Genomic DNA, 15,590 nt, shown 5'->3' with positions numbered 1-15,590 from the left:
TAAGGATCTTGAAAAAGGAGATTATCCTGGATTATCCATACGGTCCTAAATGTAATCACGGGGTCCCTATAACAGGGAGGCAAGAAAGTCAAAGGAAGAGGCGGGGGATGTGATGTTGGAGGCAGAAGAATGGAGTGATATGAGTCAAGGAAGGCAGGTGGCCTCCAGAAATCAGAAAAGGCAAGGAAACAGTTTCTCCCTTTGAGCTTCCAAGAGGAACCAGCACTGGACTTTAGCCCTGTGGAACTGACTTTGGATTTCTGACCTTCAGAACTATAAGAGAATAAATTTATGTTGTTTTAAGCAACTAAATATGTGGAAATTTGCTACAGAAACCATAGGAAATGGCACAAATGGCTCCTTGCTGTCACGTTTTAGTTAAGCAGTTAGCTTCACCTCTCTTAGACCACAGTCTATTCTGCGTTACATTAACTTGAGAAGAATAAAACTTAATTTTTATCAAATATTCTGCAGTTTACTTTCCACTAATTCAAGTTTAACTTTTCTGCTGTTTTTTCCCCTAACAGTGGTACTTTAGTGTTCTTCTCTGTGACTGTACAATTCAATGAGATGCTATCAAAATAGCCCGGGTTTATTCCCTAGATATGACATTTCTTTCCTTACTTCATCATGCCTAAGGTATATTTAATAGCTCTTTGTATGTAATTAAGAGACCTTGATTAGAAACCAAAATGTGTTTATTAGTACTCATGGTTCATTCATTCATACATTAATTAAATTAGTGTTTTATTAAACATCCACCATGTGTCATAAAGTCAAGCCAAAAGACTTAGGGACACAAGACTAATAAAAGTGATGCCTGATCCCAAAGGCTTCTCAACTGTGAGAGAGACATGTCCTCTTCAGTTTCATGAGGCTATGGGTATATTCTCAAAAATGAGGATGTGACAAGTATGTTTTGTTTTCATGTCAAGTATGTTTTGTTTCATGTTTGTTTCATGTTTGTTTTACATTTAACAAATGAATGCTTTTTACATGCACACAAATTAATGTTATATAATTATGCTCTCCATGCAATAATGATGGGGTTTATAAACTGTACTATCTCATAGTGCTCTGCAAAGCAGTATAGTCCAGAAAGGGACCCAAGTTTAGTTATAAGATGAATGTCATATGGTTCTAGTTCTGTCAAAACATCTCTGCCCCTTTGTATATGCTTGTTTGGAGACAAGGTCAAATTTCTAAATCTGCTGCTCTCTTTGTGAATGTGAAGCCTGGGTCAAATGTTCCTGCCTAACTCCAGTTATTTACTATTAAATTAGAATAAATTGCTTACAGAGTTACGAGCCACATAATTAGCTATATACAAATTGAATTCCAAGTTTCTTTCATATCCATAAACTATCAAAACCGCTGGTTGCATCGACTCTGAGGGTAAATATACATATGTTCTTTCTAGGTCCTTCATTCCAAAACATTCCCAGAGGAAACTTGCCAGTTGATTTTTTTTTTTTTTTTTTTTTTTGGTATTGCCAGAGATTTAAGACCAAGCAAGTCTCAGGAAGGGCTCTGCCTGAGGAATGCCTGACCCTGAGATTCAGTGAGGCTCAAGAGACTGGGTCTGTAAGGTTGGGTCCTCCTCAGATGCCTCCCTCGAAGCGAACACTGCAAACACTCTAAGTCAATAAATGTCTGGCTTATGGCTTTGGGTGTTTCTTGTCCCAATACTGATGACAAGAAGAAAAATGTAATTAAAAGACATTTTGATTCTTAGTGTATCATAAATTTAAAAGTTAGTAAGCTCCTTCTTTCACATAAACTATTTTTAGACATTGTTGGCAGGCCATATGGATGTATTTCTAGTTCTTTATTTCTAGTAAGGTTTTATTAAAAAAGAAAAACACAGACTAACTAAAGCTTTCAAATTAGTGCAGATTTCAATGCTAGCCATTTAGATGTTCACAAAATGTCTTCAACAATCTCATTTGCTCACATGGAAAGAAAAATCTCTTCTTTCCCAGTAGCACCTTGGATGCACACCTGCCTGTTTAAAACCAGGCATACAAAAGAGGAAGCGCTGATGAATTTGGTGCTGTCTAGACAAGTACACTAATGTGCAGTGTTAGGCTGGTGGTTGCCATGGTAATAAGCAAATAAGCTCTTACAGCTCTGCTAAATACTGGGTTGTGGATGCTTCCTTTACAATAGGCAATTTTCCCTCCCTTGAAGTGGGGATTGCCAAAAACAATCTGACTAACTCTAAGATGTGGAATCATGACATCCAACAATGTTTCAGGTTGTAAGATAAATGCCACCCTATGATGTTTCTTGTCAAAGTAATTCATTTTCTTTGCCATTTGTCAGCATATTAACATGGTCCTCATTATGTAGAAGAGGGACCAGAGCCTAAGACACAACAGTAAGTGGGCAAGAAACCCAAAGTGTTTTCCCCTGCTTTGATAAATAATAGCTTTTAAGTTTTTCTCTCATTTGAGTTATGGCTTCCTTGCAGGCAACCAATATTTTTTGGGTTTCCTACTCTGTACTAGGCCCTGTGCTAACCTCTGGGCACACAGACTTGCCTAAGGGGCTTCCTTTTTCTTCAAGAAGCCTGAGAGTTTAGCGGGTGACACAGAGAAGCCAAGCATTATCAGGAAGATTTGGATAAGTGGTACACGTGACGCTCCAAGTACTTCCGGAACATGTAGATATGATATGGCACAGCACGCTGTCCTGGAAGGTCAATGAAAGTGTCCCCATGGACACGGTATGTAGCCTGAAGGAGCATAGGAAAAATCCCAGCAGTATGGGGAAAGACACACTAATAAGATGGAACAGGAAATCCAGAGCCTCAGAGGGATGGGTGTTATTAGAGCTGCATTTCAGTTGATGTGAGAAACTGAATGGAAGGTATGACAGGCTGTGCAAGGGAGGGAAGGAGAGAAAGGTGAGTCTTCAAAGATAGGTAGAGCTCTAATCACAAGGGCCTAGCTATGCTTAGGGTTTTAGACTTTATCCTGAAAGTACTGAGGCATCTTTGAAGTGTTCAAGCAGAGAAGGGCACTTTGGAAAATTACTTCCAATTGCCACATGGATAATGCATTCGAAAACCAGCAAGAGGGAGGCAGGAAGAAAATTTAAACAGATTTTGTAGTAGCCAACTGATTGTCCAATTCAAAGGTCTTTTCTGAATTATTCTTTCCATTCATGATGAAGATGGCTAGTGGTCCCCCAATATCCATGCTTCCATTATTACAGAGTAAGAAGTTGAGATTCAGCTGGGCACATGGCTGTCCAGATAAAGATTTACATTTCCCAGATTCCCTTTTAACAAAGTGTGGCCATGGAATCTAAACAGATGGGTACAACTTTCAAGGCAGGTCTTTCCCATTCATCTTTTCTTCCTTTTTGCAGGCTTGAATACAAATGCAATGGCAAGAAATAGGGGAACTAACTTAAACCATGAGAAAAAACCCCAGTGTCTTAGTTCAAGCTGCCGTAACAAAGTGCCATAGACTAGGTAGCTTATAAACAACAGAAATTTGTTTCTCACAGTTCTGTATGCTGGAAATCTGGAATCAGGGTGCCATCATGGTAGGGTTCTGATAAGAGCCCTCTTCCATGTTGCAGACTGTCACCCTCTTGTACCCTTGTATGGTGGAAGAAGGATGAAAGGGCTATTTGGAGTCCCTTTTACAAGAGCGTTAATCCATAATTTCCTAATTCACCTCTTAAAGTCCTTACCCCCTAACATCATCCTATTGGGGGTTGGGATTTCAATATATAAATTTGAGGGACACAAACATTCGGTCCATGCACCCATTTTTAAGGAGGCAGAGCAATAAAGTAGAAGGATCCCGAGACTCTGATGACTGCAGACTGAACATGCCAGCCCTGAACCATTTATCCCTGCCATTCTGATTTTTCTCAGTAACAGAATCTTGGCCAGGTTTCTAACTAATACACTGTCTTTAAAGTCATGTGACAGTGTTGGGAGGTAGTGATTTTTCTGCATGACAGGTTCTTTACATGTCTATTTGTCTAGCTATCTATCATCTCTATTCTTCTTTTACTTCTCCAACTACTCCCTATGTAGTAGTTTTCCCGGATTTTGTCTTTCTCTCTCCTCTTGTGGGTATGATTCAAGGCTCTCTTCTATGCTTTCTCTATTAATGGAGTCATGACTTTACTCAATGCAGAAGGCTTCCAATTTTATATTCGAACCTGATCTTTGTCTAGACTCTTATTTTTAGATGCCTATAGCATATTTCCATTTATATCTCTAGCTATCATTTTCAAATCAACATGTCCCAAATTGAGCTTGCCATCTTCTTCCCCTCATCCATAAGATTCTACTTCCCAGACCTGTCTTTTTGTCCCAAAACAGTATCATTTTTTCTACTCTGTCAGCCCCCAAACCTTATGATTAACTTAAAGTGCTCCACTCACCCTTCATTCCTATGTCTAACCTACCCCTAAACTTGGTTGTTTTGCTTTGTCTCAAATAATTTTAAAATTTGTCCTTCCCATCACTGCTGCTACTATTCAACTCAGTCTTTTTGGCTGGGCCCCCAATGTCCATTCTCATTCTTTAATGGTCTGTCTTGAGTATGTAACCCAGTGAACAACTTCCTAAATCACTACCTCCACCTTTCCCTCTTTCAGAACTGAGAATGGAGGTGATTAGTCTTTATTACATTAGTTCCAAATCCATCCCCTAAGAAAGAGCATGACACAGTGGGAAAAAACAGGGCTTTAGAGTTTGATAAAACAGGGCATGAATTACTAAACTATTGATCACTGGGCGTATGATCTTGAGCAAATTCTTTTACTGCTCTAAGCTTAAACTGTTACGTGCATGAACAGAGATAGTAGGAAAACACATTCAGACACTGTCGTGAAACTCAAGTGGGATAAGTAATACTTCTTGCAGTTTGTGGCACATGGAAGGGGTCAGTAAATGTCATCTCCCATCTGGGTGACCACAGTCTAGTGCTACTCTACCCAGCCCATCTAAGTTCTACTTTCTTCTGCCTTGGTCAGGCTGACGGCACTCAGTTCCATTCCTGAGTCTCTGCCCATTCTGTTCCACCTGTAATATGTGTATTTTTCTTCCTTTTTTTAAAAAAAAATTGAACAAATATTTATTGAGAGTATGCTAGGTATTAGGCACTGTTTTAGCCACTTAAATCCTGTTCAACCCTTATGATGTATCAAGCTTCATGAAACTTCTGTAGATACTGTACTTCCGCAACAGAATGTTCTCGAAATTTCTATTGTCCTAACATTAGACCACCTGGTTGTTGTCTAGCTGTTCACTGGCCACTGCCTTGCACAGCCCATAAGCTGGCTGAGAGCAGGAGAATTTGTTAGCTATACTCCTTTCCATTCCTATTTCCTTCCCATTAGCCAACTGATACATACTGCTGCTTAGAAAATTAACATCAACTCCAATATTTATCACTTAATAAGGAAACGTCTTTGATTACTTCAACTCTGGCTTAGGAAAAGTTTAAATCAAAGGACACAAAAGTTACAGCCATATTAATGTGTAATACAACAAGCCTTCATTATCTAATTATACAAATACTGTTGGAGACTAGAGCCATGTTTTTAGCCTTTCTCCCCACCCAGAATGGTCATGATAAAGACTTAATGTCCTGCAAAACATGACTCCTTTCCTAAGAATCTCTTCTATGGAGAGGCCAGGTAATCTGCAAATGAGCTTCAGTCAGGAGACAGAAGTTCTAGGTCTTCGGGGATGGGCTATCAACAGTCAAATTTTTCTCCAACTAGTTGGTGGAAGGCGAGAGAGAGAGAGAGAAAGTGAGGCGGTGTCGTTTACCTTTTCCACCTTCACATGTGTAATCTATTTTTTTTAAGTTTATTTATTTATTTTTGGTCTTTTTGCTATTTCTTGGGCTGCTCCCACGGCATATGGAGGTTCCCAGGCTAGGGGTCTAATCGGAGCTGCAGCCACCAGCCTACGCCAGAGCCACAGCAACGCGGGATCCGATCCGTGTCTGCAACCTACACCACAGCTCACGGCAATGCCGGATGGTTAACCCAATGAGCAAGGGCAGGGACCGAACCCACAACCTCATGGTTCCTAGTCAGATTTGTTAACCACTGCACCACGACGGGAACTCCTAATCTACTTTTCTGTATCTCGTGCTGCGAAGGCAAAGCCCCAATGGGCACTTTATATCATGTTACGCTCCTGCCCTATAGCTTCTCCTGTGTGTCAGGCTTTCTTCACAACATTCTGACAGGGGAGAAGATGAGAACACTGGCATGGGCTCAGAGTCTGCAGATGTGCATTATCTTCATGCTTCTCAAACTTGCAGTCACCCTGGCTTGTCACCACTTCCCTGAGAATTTGAATATACTTCAATTCAAGTGAAGAGATATTTATGAAGTGTCTCTTATGAGCAAAGCTCTTGAGGTTTTATTTAAAGTCAGTAGGCTTGGGTTCTGGTTCCATCCTAACACTCACTTTGGCACATGGAGAAAGCCATTTCTCTTGGGGTGGGGGGCATATTTACTTTACCGGTAAATTAGGAGATTCTTCTTTAGAGTACTGTTCTGTGATGCCATAGAGTTCCACTGTTTGGGGAGTATATCAATAGGTCTTTAAGACATTCCAACCAGGCACTAAAAACTTGGGCCATGGAGGAGTTCCTGTCGTGGCGCAGTGGTTAACAAATCTGACTAGGAACCATGAGGTTGTGGGTTCGGTCCCTGCCCTTGCTCAGTGGGTTAATGATCCGGCGTTGCCGTGAGCTGTGGTGTAGGTTGCAGACATAGGCCAGTGGCTACAGCTCCGATTCGACCCCTAGCCGGGAACCTCCATATGCCGAGGGAGCGGCCCAAAAGAAATAGCAAAAAGACCAAAAAAAAAAAAAAAAAAAAAAAACTTGGGCCATGGAATCAGATCACTGAGGTTCAGAATCTGGTCCTACATCTTCTGAAACTGTATGCTCATGATCAGATGATGAAATGCTCTGTTCCAAATCCCTCATTATAAAGTGGCCCTGTTCCCATGGCACCCTTCTCAGAGGGCTGTAGTGAGGATTGAAAGTGCACATAAGAATCTAAGAGAAAGGGGCATGAGGGAACTATGGGGGGTGACGGAAGCAATCCACGTCGTCACTGCAATGCTGTTTATACTACTACACACATTTGTTAAAACTCACAGAACTGTACACTTAAAAGGGGTGAATTTATTTCAAAAAATTCCCCTAATTAAAAAAATAGAGGTCTACTGTATGATTCTAGTGATATGATATCCTGGAAAAGTATAAAGTTAGTAAGTAGATCAGTGGCTGCTGGGACTTGGGGGTAGGGAGGCAGGAATGAAGAAGTGGAGCAGAGGGGATTTTAAAAGCAGGGAAACTATTCTTTTGGTTCTGCAGCAGTGTCTACATATCATTGTACGGTTGTCAAAACCCCCAAGAATATACAACACAAAAAGAGTGAACCCTAACGTAAATTATGGGCTTTGGTTAATAATAATGTATTGATTTGACTCATCAATTGTAACACCAAATGTACCACCCAAATGAAAAATGTAATAACAGTGGAATATGGGAAATCTCTGTACTTTACATAAATCTCAAACTGCCCTAAACAGTAACATTTATTAACAAAACAAAAAAGATCTTTAACAGAAACCAGCAGTCAGTAAATTAGTTACTCTTATTACTATTCCTTCCTTTGAAAACAATGACAAAGGTTTTATTCCTTTAAAAATACCCCAACATATGTGGGTTTGATCCCTGATCCTAGAACTTCACATGCCATGGACGCAGCCAAAAACAAACAAACAAAAAAAACCACCAAGATAAATAGACCTGGGTTGCACGTTAGGGGGAAAAGAGGGTACAAACAAGCAACAAAGAATGGTCCCTCCCAATGCATACTTCTTAAATACTGATTTGTTTAAAAGGGGAGTATAACCTCCTAGATGTCTCCCCTCGGATCATCTCTCTGCGACCTGATCTGCCTGTGAAAGCTGCTCTTTTCTCCCGAGTTGCTCTCCTCCCCATGATTCAGCCACAGATGCTCTTTCTCATTTCATGATCATATCTGCTGCTTTCTTTACCAAGGCACTGAAGACATGGAACAGCCAATTAAATATCATCACATTTTCAGTGCCCTTGGGAAAGCCATACAGGAAACAGACTGTGTTTATATCTCACACCTCTGGGGAGGCTGCATAAGCTGAAAGCAATGTAGGATTTTTCCCTCTCTTTATTCTCAGAGAAGAATTAAAAACAAAAATCCAAGCCACACAGCCACCCAAAACAAACAAAAAAAATGTAGTTTCAAATATAGAAACACTCTCCTTCATGATGAATATGCATGTGGGAGAATTGTTATAAAGTCTGTGAACAATCTGGCCAAAGGCTCTTTCATGTGGGGGGCTCGGCAGCTCTTGGTGCTCAGGGCTATCAGAGCACATTACACTAGGTCACTGAGCACGGGACCAATTGCCCCTTGGCTCTGCCAGGCAGCACCACGCAGGGCCATCTGCCAATGGAGCACTGGTAGGTGAGCTCTTCTCAACGAGTGAGGGGTGGGAGCCCCTCTTAAGGGTCAGAAGGTTTGTACCCCAGGCTCACCATGATGGCGACTCTCTGGGGGACCATCATCATGCTACATAATCCCCCAGAGCTTCACTTTCTTCACTGCTGAAACAAGCAGATAAGACTGAAAAAATCTCAAGTCCCTTCCAGCTGCCTCATCCTGTGATTCTAAATTCCTACTGGGGGTTTTTCCAGAGCTGAAATACTACATTAAAAAATACTTCTAATTAGGAGTTCCCATTGTGTCTCAGCAGTAGCAAACCCAACGGGTATCCATGAGGATTTGGGTTTGATCCCTGGTCCTGCTCAGTGGGTTAAGGATCCAGCATTGCCGTGAGCTGTGCTGTAGGTCACAGAGGTGGCTCAGATCTGGCCTTGCTGTGGCTGTGGTGTAGGCAGGCAGCTATAGTTCCAACTGGACCCCTAGCCTGCGAACTTCCATGTGCTGCAGGTGCGGCCCCCCCCAAAAAAAGAAAAAAAAATCTAATTAATCTATTTAATGATATGTTTATTGATCTGTAAGTTTCTATTTATTTTTAATTGTAGAAGTAAAACAGAAAGATGGGAAAATGAAAATGAATAAGAAAACAGAAAAGAGAACACTTTCTATAAAGACCAGACCCTTCTGCATACCATCTCCATTACCTTCCCTTCCACCCCTTCCCAGAAACAACCATTGTTATTATTCTGCTTGTATCCTTTCAGATATTTTCAAACTCATATAGACACAGAGAAAATAGACAGTATTGTGCTTGCTTTTTTTTTTTTTTAACATAAGCGTATCATACAATTGGCTTCATTCTGTTCCGTGCTTTATCACTCAATAAAAGGTCTTAAAGAGCGCTCCTAATATGCTTCATTCTTTTATAATAGCTACATGTTATCCCACAGTATAAGAACTGTGGTTTATTCATCTATATCTTTACTGCTGGATATTTAGGTCACTTATACAAACAGTGGTACAGCCAATGCCTCATGGAGAATGAGTGAGCGCATTTCTCTATGGTGGACATTAATAAATAGAATTGCTGAATTAGTAAATTAGCGTTTATTCTAATAGATATTGCTAAATTGTTCTAGAAACTGTCTATGCCAAATGACACCCCTATCGGAAGTGCATTTTCACAGGCTCATATGGAGTAATGGTTGAAAGCACAGGATCTGGGACAGACTGCATGTACTTATCCTTATGTCACCACTAAGAGTTCTGGGACATTGGTCAAGATCTTTCCTTTGTGCCTCAGTTTCCATGAATTAAAGTAGGAATGAGACACAGGACACACAGCTCTGAGGGTTACCAGACAGTTTCTGGCACAGAGTAACTGCTCCACATTAGTTGCAATCATCATTTTTACTAGGTTCTGTTTTGAGGAGCTTCAAGCTTCTTAACCAAATGGGTCTGCCATCCTACCTCCCAAATCACTCCGTGAGTCAGGATTTTTCCAGACCCAGAGGTTAAATGCCTGCTGGGCTCATTTAACTCACACTTCTGAGTCCCTCTCTGAAGTGAAGCCAGCAGAGAGCCCTGACTGACAGGCCGCCTGTGCCTGTTTGTACAACAGTCCTTGCTAATGTAAATAGCTAAATGCAAACTGCGCCATCTAAGAACCTTCAGGGGATTTGAGGACATTCTTGGAGGAGGTTGATTTCATTAATATTTAAGGAGCAAAACGCCTCAGACTCAGGCCACCCTGACCCCACATGCAAGTTTATCCCTAGGGGTTGCCAAAGGAGGACAAATCGCCTGGGGCCTTGCCTCCTCTTTCACGCAGGTGAAATCAGGTTAAAACAAACACCAAAGACAGCTTGGAGGAGAAAAGAAAGGTGACAGGAAACTGTTTGCATCTGTAAAAATGTTTGTAAAAGGACAAGAGTCACAGACTGGGGCTGAACCAGCTTTGGTTAATTTTTTTTTTTTTTTTTTTTTTTGTCTTTTTGTCTTTTGTTGTTGTTGCTATCTTGGGCCGCTTCCGCGGCATATGGAGGTTCCCAGGCTAGGGGTCGAATCGGAACTGTAGCTACCGGCCTACGCCAGAGCCACAGCAACGCGGGATCCGAGCCGCATCTGCAACCTACACCACAGCTCACGGCAACGCCGGATCGTTAACCCACTGAGCAAGGGCAGGGACCGAACCCGCGACCTCATGGTTCCTAGTCGGATTCGTTAACCACTGCGCCACGACGGGAACTCCAGCTTTGGTTAATTTGCCCTGAGCACCAGTTGCTGAGGCTCCAGTGTCCTGTCCCTCCTTCTCTTGCTAGTTGTACACTAGTCCACCTGCCACAGAGGGAGGGGGAAGCAAAGGGGAAGATCCAGGAGGTTTCTACTTAGGATGCTGTCTGCCCACACGAATGATTCCCCCAAAGGGCTGCTGAATCTACCTGTGTCATCCCCATTTCAAGGAAATGTAAAATATGAACATGGTTTTTTTCTTTTTCCCAAATCTTTACAGGAAAGGATACTGAGGCTCAGAGAGTTAAATTCACACAGGAATGTCAGAGCCACAAGAGGCCCCAAGTGTCCTGTTTTGCAGGCCAGCGCTCTTTCCATACATAATAAGCCAACTAAACAAGAAAACTGCATCCTCCTCATAGTGAAGCTTCTGAGGCATGACTTGCCCTGGACTTTGGCCTTCTGTATAAAGGAGTATGTTTGAAGCAGAGTGGTAGGTGAACAAAAGCTGTGAGTTTCATCAACCACAGTCTGAATTCCAGAGCCAAGATCTTAACTGCTTTCCACAGGAGGAAGAACACAGTCCACCCTTAGCTCAATGACCTGACTGCCCATGGTGCTTATCCTTGCCAAATAATCACCATGTTGATTGCCAAGGGATTCAAATTTACCCATATTATCAAAATCACAAAAATGAAATGGATTTGATGATTTGTTCCAGAGTTATTGAAAGGACATTTAAACTTGAGTCTTTGTCTTCTTTTCAGCTTCCCTTTGATAAAAAGAGACAGTATGGTGGAGTGATTGGTGGATCAGTTGATTGTTCATCCTGTCCACATGCAGTTTTGGTCTACTGTGTGCTAGATTCCTTCCTAAGTTTGATGTCAACTTCAGAATGAATTTTAAGTTGTTTTTGTTTCTTTATTTTTTAATTTTGTTATCTTTGTAAATTTTACATCAAATCTTTTTTTTCTGCCTCTATTAACATGCTACTTGAATATGGCTGCACGTTGACAAAACACAGCTAAGGACAAGGAAATTTCTGGCGAATTCAAAGCGCATGTGCTTTCCAAGTGGAAGTTACCCTGCACATTCCCCTGGAAAGCAGGGTTGGGAGAGCCAAGAATAATGTGGGAGTCTTTAGATAAACATGATTGGGTGCTTGTCACCCCCATGTTGTGGGAATACGGAGGTCACTGCTCCTCTGGGAGCAGGAGCTAGGCCAGAAACTATTGTAATGTATACATGTAAGGATAACTTGATCCCCTTGCTGTACAGTGGGAAAATAAAAAAATAAATTAATTAATTAAATAAATGAAAAAAAAATATGGCATTCCCATTGTGGCTCAGCAGAAATGAACCTGACTAGTATCCATGAGGATGAAGGTTTGATCCTTGGTCTTGCTCAGTAGGTTAGGGATCCAGTGTTACCATGAGCTGCGGTGTACATCATAGATGTGTCTCAGATCTGGCATTGCTGTGGTGTAGGTCAGCAGCTGCAGCTCCAATTTGACCCTTAGCCTGGGAACTTCCATATGCCACAGGTGTGGCCCTAAATAAAATAAAATAAAATCTGATGACTAAACTGTTTTCCTGAGACAAAGGGAATTCCTTGCATTGAGTTCTATTTACTACACTCTAGAATATAAGCTTGATGAAGAGAGATTTTTGTCTTTTTTTCATCATGAGATCCCCAGCTTCTAGAAAAGTAAATGGAATATAGTAAGAAATCTATAAAACATCTGTTGAATGGAAAAATGAAATACCGCATGTGTTATTTTTCATTGTCCTCTTATGGCAGGAGAGAGGAAATGAGTAGCTGCCCCTCTCCCTGTAGCACATAAAAACAACAGGAAGTGACAGTAGCCACTGTCCCAAATGGCAGTTCCTTCCAGTACCAAGCTTAGAATTAGCTATAAAGGACATGACAAAATAACACATTCAATTCTCTGCTATTTGAATCTACTACAGAACTATAACAGTCTCCTTCAGGCTGTAGCACCTAAAAGCGAGAAAATTACTTCCAGCAATGGCTCTCAAAGGAGATCCCTGGAAACAGCAGTACCAGCATCACAGGAAACGTTAGAAATCAAAATGTTTGGTATTACAACTTTTACTGAATCAGAAACTCTGGAGGTAGGGCCAGCAATCTGTTTTTTAATAATCCTCCAAGTGATTCCGATGCACAATGAAGGTCCACAGTTCTTGTTTTGTACCTCCCTACTTGCTACCCTTCCCAGATAAGGTTCCTTCCTATTTTATTTCTTTTTACCTTTCTTCACCTACATGATCTGGATTTTCCATGTCCCAGGTTTCTCCTACCAAGTCTGGATCATCTTTTCTCATCTCATAGGTCCTAGGAGCAGCTGTATCCAGCTTTTTTACTAGGGGCAGTAGAGTACCTCTCATGAAGGGATTCTAGATACAACGTTTTAGCAGAAGTTCCTAAGGATTCAGGAGCTAATAGGGGCTTTGGAAACCAGAAGATCCAAATCATTCATTTTATATATGAGGAAAATGAATCTCAAAGAGACAAAGTAACTTAGCCACGACCAAATACATTTAAAGGAGTTGAACTCAATCTGGTTACTGGTAAGCAAGCTTTTCCCAGCATTCCTGCAAATGCCCCATATAATCTTACACTTAGACTTGAGATGTACATTTCCAGAGTTTCAGACACCAAGAAAACTACTTGGGACATTTTTAGGTTACAGTGATTCTCATAACTACTTCCATATTCATCTCCATTTCCCAAGAAAGCTGAAGCAAAGTGAAAGGCCACATATGGATGACCAGCCAAAGGACTGGTCTTGAAAAATGAATGATAAAGTCAAGAAAAGACTGTGTTCTACCTCCTACCTCCCGGCCGTGGGGGAGGGGTGGGTAGATTCTGCCGCCCACATGCCTCTGATAACATCTACCAGGAGCTGACCTAGAGAATGTGAATTCTTGGGGCTGAAAAAGTTGTTAAAGAGGTCATTCCCCATACTTTGAATTACAGCTGAGGCTGCATGTTCCCTTATCTCTTGCAGGCTGGAGAGCTTTTATCCAAGGAGTCATTCCGCACCAAGATTTTAGTGTTTGGCTTCCAGGCACTCAAAAAGGGACTCCACTTTACAAAGGAGACAGACACTAGTTCTAGGTAGACAGACACAGAAACTGGTGTCAAAGAAAAGCCAAGGCACGACTGAAATGATGTGGCAAAGATCCATCAGAGAAAGGGAAATGATAGCAAGTTTAGAGAGGAGAAATTGCCTTCAGAATGAAAATTTTTGCCAAGAAAAAATGGCAATGTTTGAGTAAGAGAAGAGCGTGTGCTGGGCAGCTGTGCTCTAGAGCACCCTGCTTGCCGTTTAGTGTAAATTCGGCACCAAAGCACCTTAGAGACCATGGAGGTGACGCTGGGAGGACAGCTCTTAAAAGGCGAAGACTAACGTGTTCACAGACCTGCTGGGGAGCAGGAGCCAGGCACAGCCTTGGTCCCTGCTGGCTCACTGTTCTCCTACCCTACCATACCTGGTAGTATTTATTTTTCCAAGGACCGCAAGAGGAGGTCAAGCCCGGCCATGCTGAAAACAGAATGGTTCCAGGAATCTTGCTGGGAAGTCCAAAAATATCTACCATCCCACAGGCAACTTTCTCTGCCCAGTCCCTTTTAATCAGGTCATCCTACTACTAACAGTGACTGGTAAAGTTTCTTGGGCAGTGAACATAAACTTGGACTAATTCAGGATTAATGCAAGGTCATACTGTACATTTTTATTAACCCTCTAATTTTTCATCAATTTGGCTTTATATGCTCACCAAAATTTCTTTCAGATTTCAGGTCTTTGGGCTAATTTATACAGCGGGCAATACTCCGGACCTTACTTAGGACTCTCCTATTACATGCAAGTTGCATAATCACGTAAGTGAAAAGTGATGTTGTAATGAAATCCTTCTAGGACTTCCAGGAATAAACTTTCTTGGATGGGGTCCAAGATGAAATCACCTTACACTGAATTCAAGGCTTATAGGAACTATTTTAAGGCACCTGTGTGAGTGTGTGTGCACTTGAGGCATTGGACACACTCCATGTGAGATCTCCATCTCCACCAGTGATACCACTGTCTTCTTTAGACCTTAGTGGAAACCTTGGCATTCTCTTTGATTGCTTCTTCCCATGACTCATATCCAGCATTTCCCCAAGACCTATCATGTGTTTCCTTGTAAAATTTCTTTCATTTCTACCTTATTCTCCATTCTATTTGCACTTCAATTCTAAGTTTTATCAGTTGAGTGCTTAGATTACTGCAGAAATCTTCCAGCTGGCTTTCCAGATTTCAGTTTCTTCCTCGTTCAATCTTTCTTCAACTCAGCTTCTGATCTGCATACACAGGAAAAATCTTTTTGCCCTATTTTCCAGAGCAAAATCCAACAAGGTTGGAATTCCATACTTTAACTGTACTTCTTATGCATCACTCAACATATGATAGACATAATTTTAAAAGGGCAAAGTGAAAGGTAGTTGTGTTAGGAAGGAACAGAAGAATTCATATGAAAATGCTGAACATATTCAGAAACATTATAGCAAAGTAGAGTTTAAAAAATTTTTTTTTCAGAAATACTTGGGAAAATATGTGTAACATGCCTTACACATAATTTTGTGGTTCGCTGCTCATAAAACAACAGTCAGTGCTCTGGAGTTTGGATCAAGATGGTGCTCTGAGAACTCAAGGCTGTGTCCATTTCTGCTCTCTCTGGAAGTGACAGAAAAGAATCTTAAAATTCCGAAAACAAAGAAAAACAAAAAATGAGAAGAATATCAGGAAGAAAACAGTTGAGAAAGAAAGAATGAAGAAAACCAGAGCTTAGAATGCATTTTGAAA

General features: G+C 41.3%; 2 long non-coding RNA genes across 3 annotated transcripts in view; both read right to left on the bottom strand.

Moving 5' to 3' along the window:
• Positions 1 to 15,590, bottom strand: part of LOC146405682 (uncharacterized) — a 327,565-nt gene that overhangs the window by 72,469 nt on the left and 239,506 nt on the right. The gene's annotated exons all lie outside the window — the stretch shown is intronic.
• On the bottom strand, positions 4,091 to 8,577 carry LOC146405685 (uncharacterized). Its single transcript, XR_014838582.1, has 2 exons — positions 7,115 to 8,577; positions 4,091 to 5,931 (listed from the first exon to the last, which is right to left on the bottom strand). It is a non-coding gene; the product is annotated as an uncharacterized LOC146405685 (long non-coding RNA).

Source organism: Sus scrofa, chromosome 2 (genome assembly GCF_054392235.1).
Source record: "Sus scrofa isolate SSC_HxYL_T2T_F1_AM1 chromosome 2, Sscrofa_HxYL_maternal_Yorkshire_Landrace_v2.0, whole genome shotgun sequence".
NCBI classification, from domain to species: domain Eukaryota; kingdom Metazoa; phylum Chordata; class Mammalia; order Artiodactyla; family Suidae; genus Sus; species Sus scrofa.
This window is presented reverse-complemented; position numbering and strand designations above follow the sequence as displayed.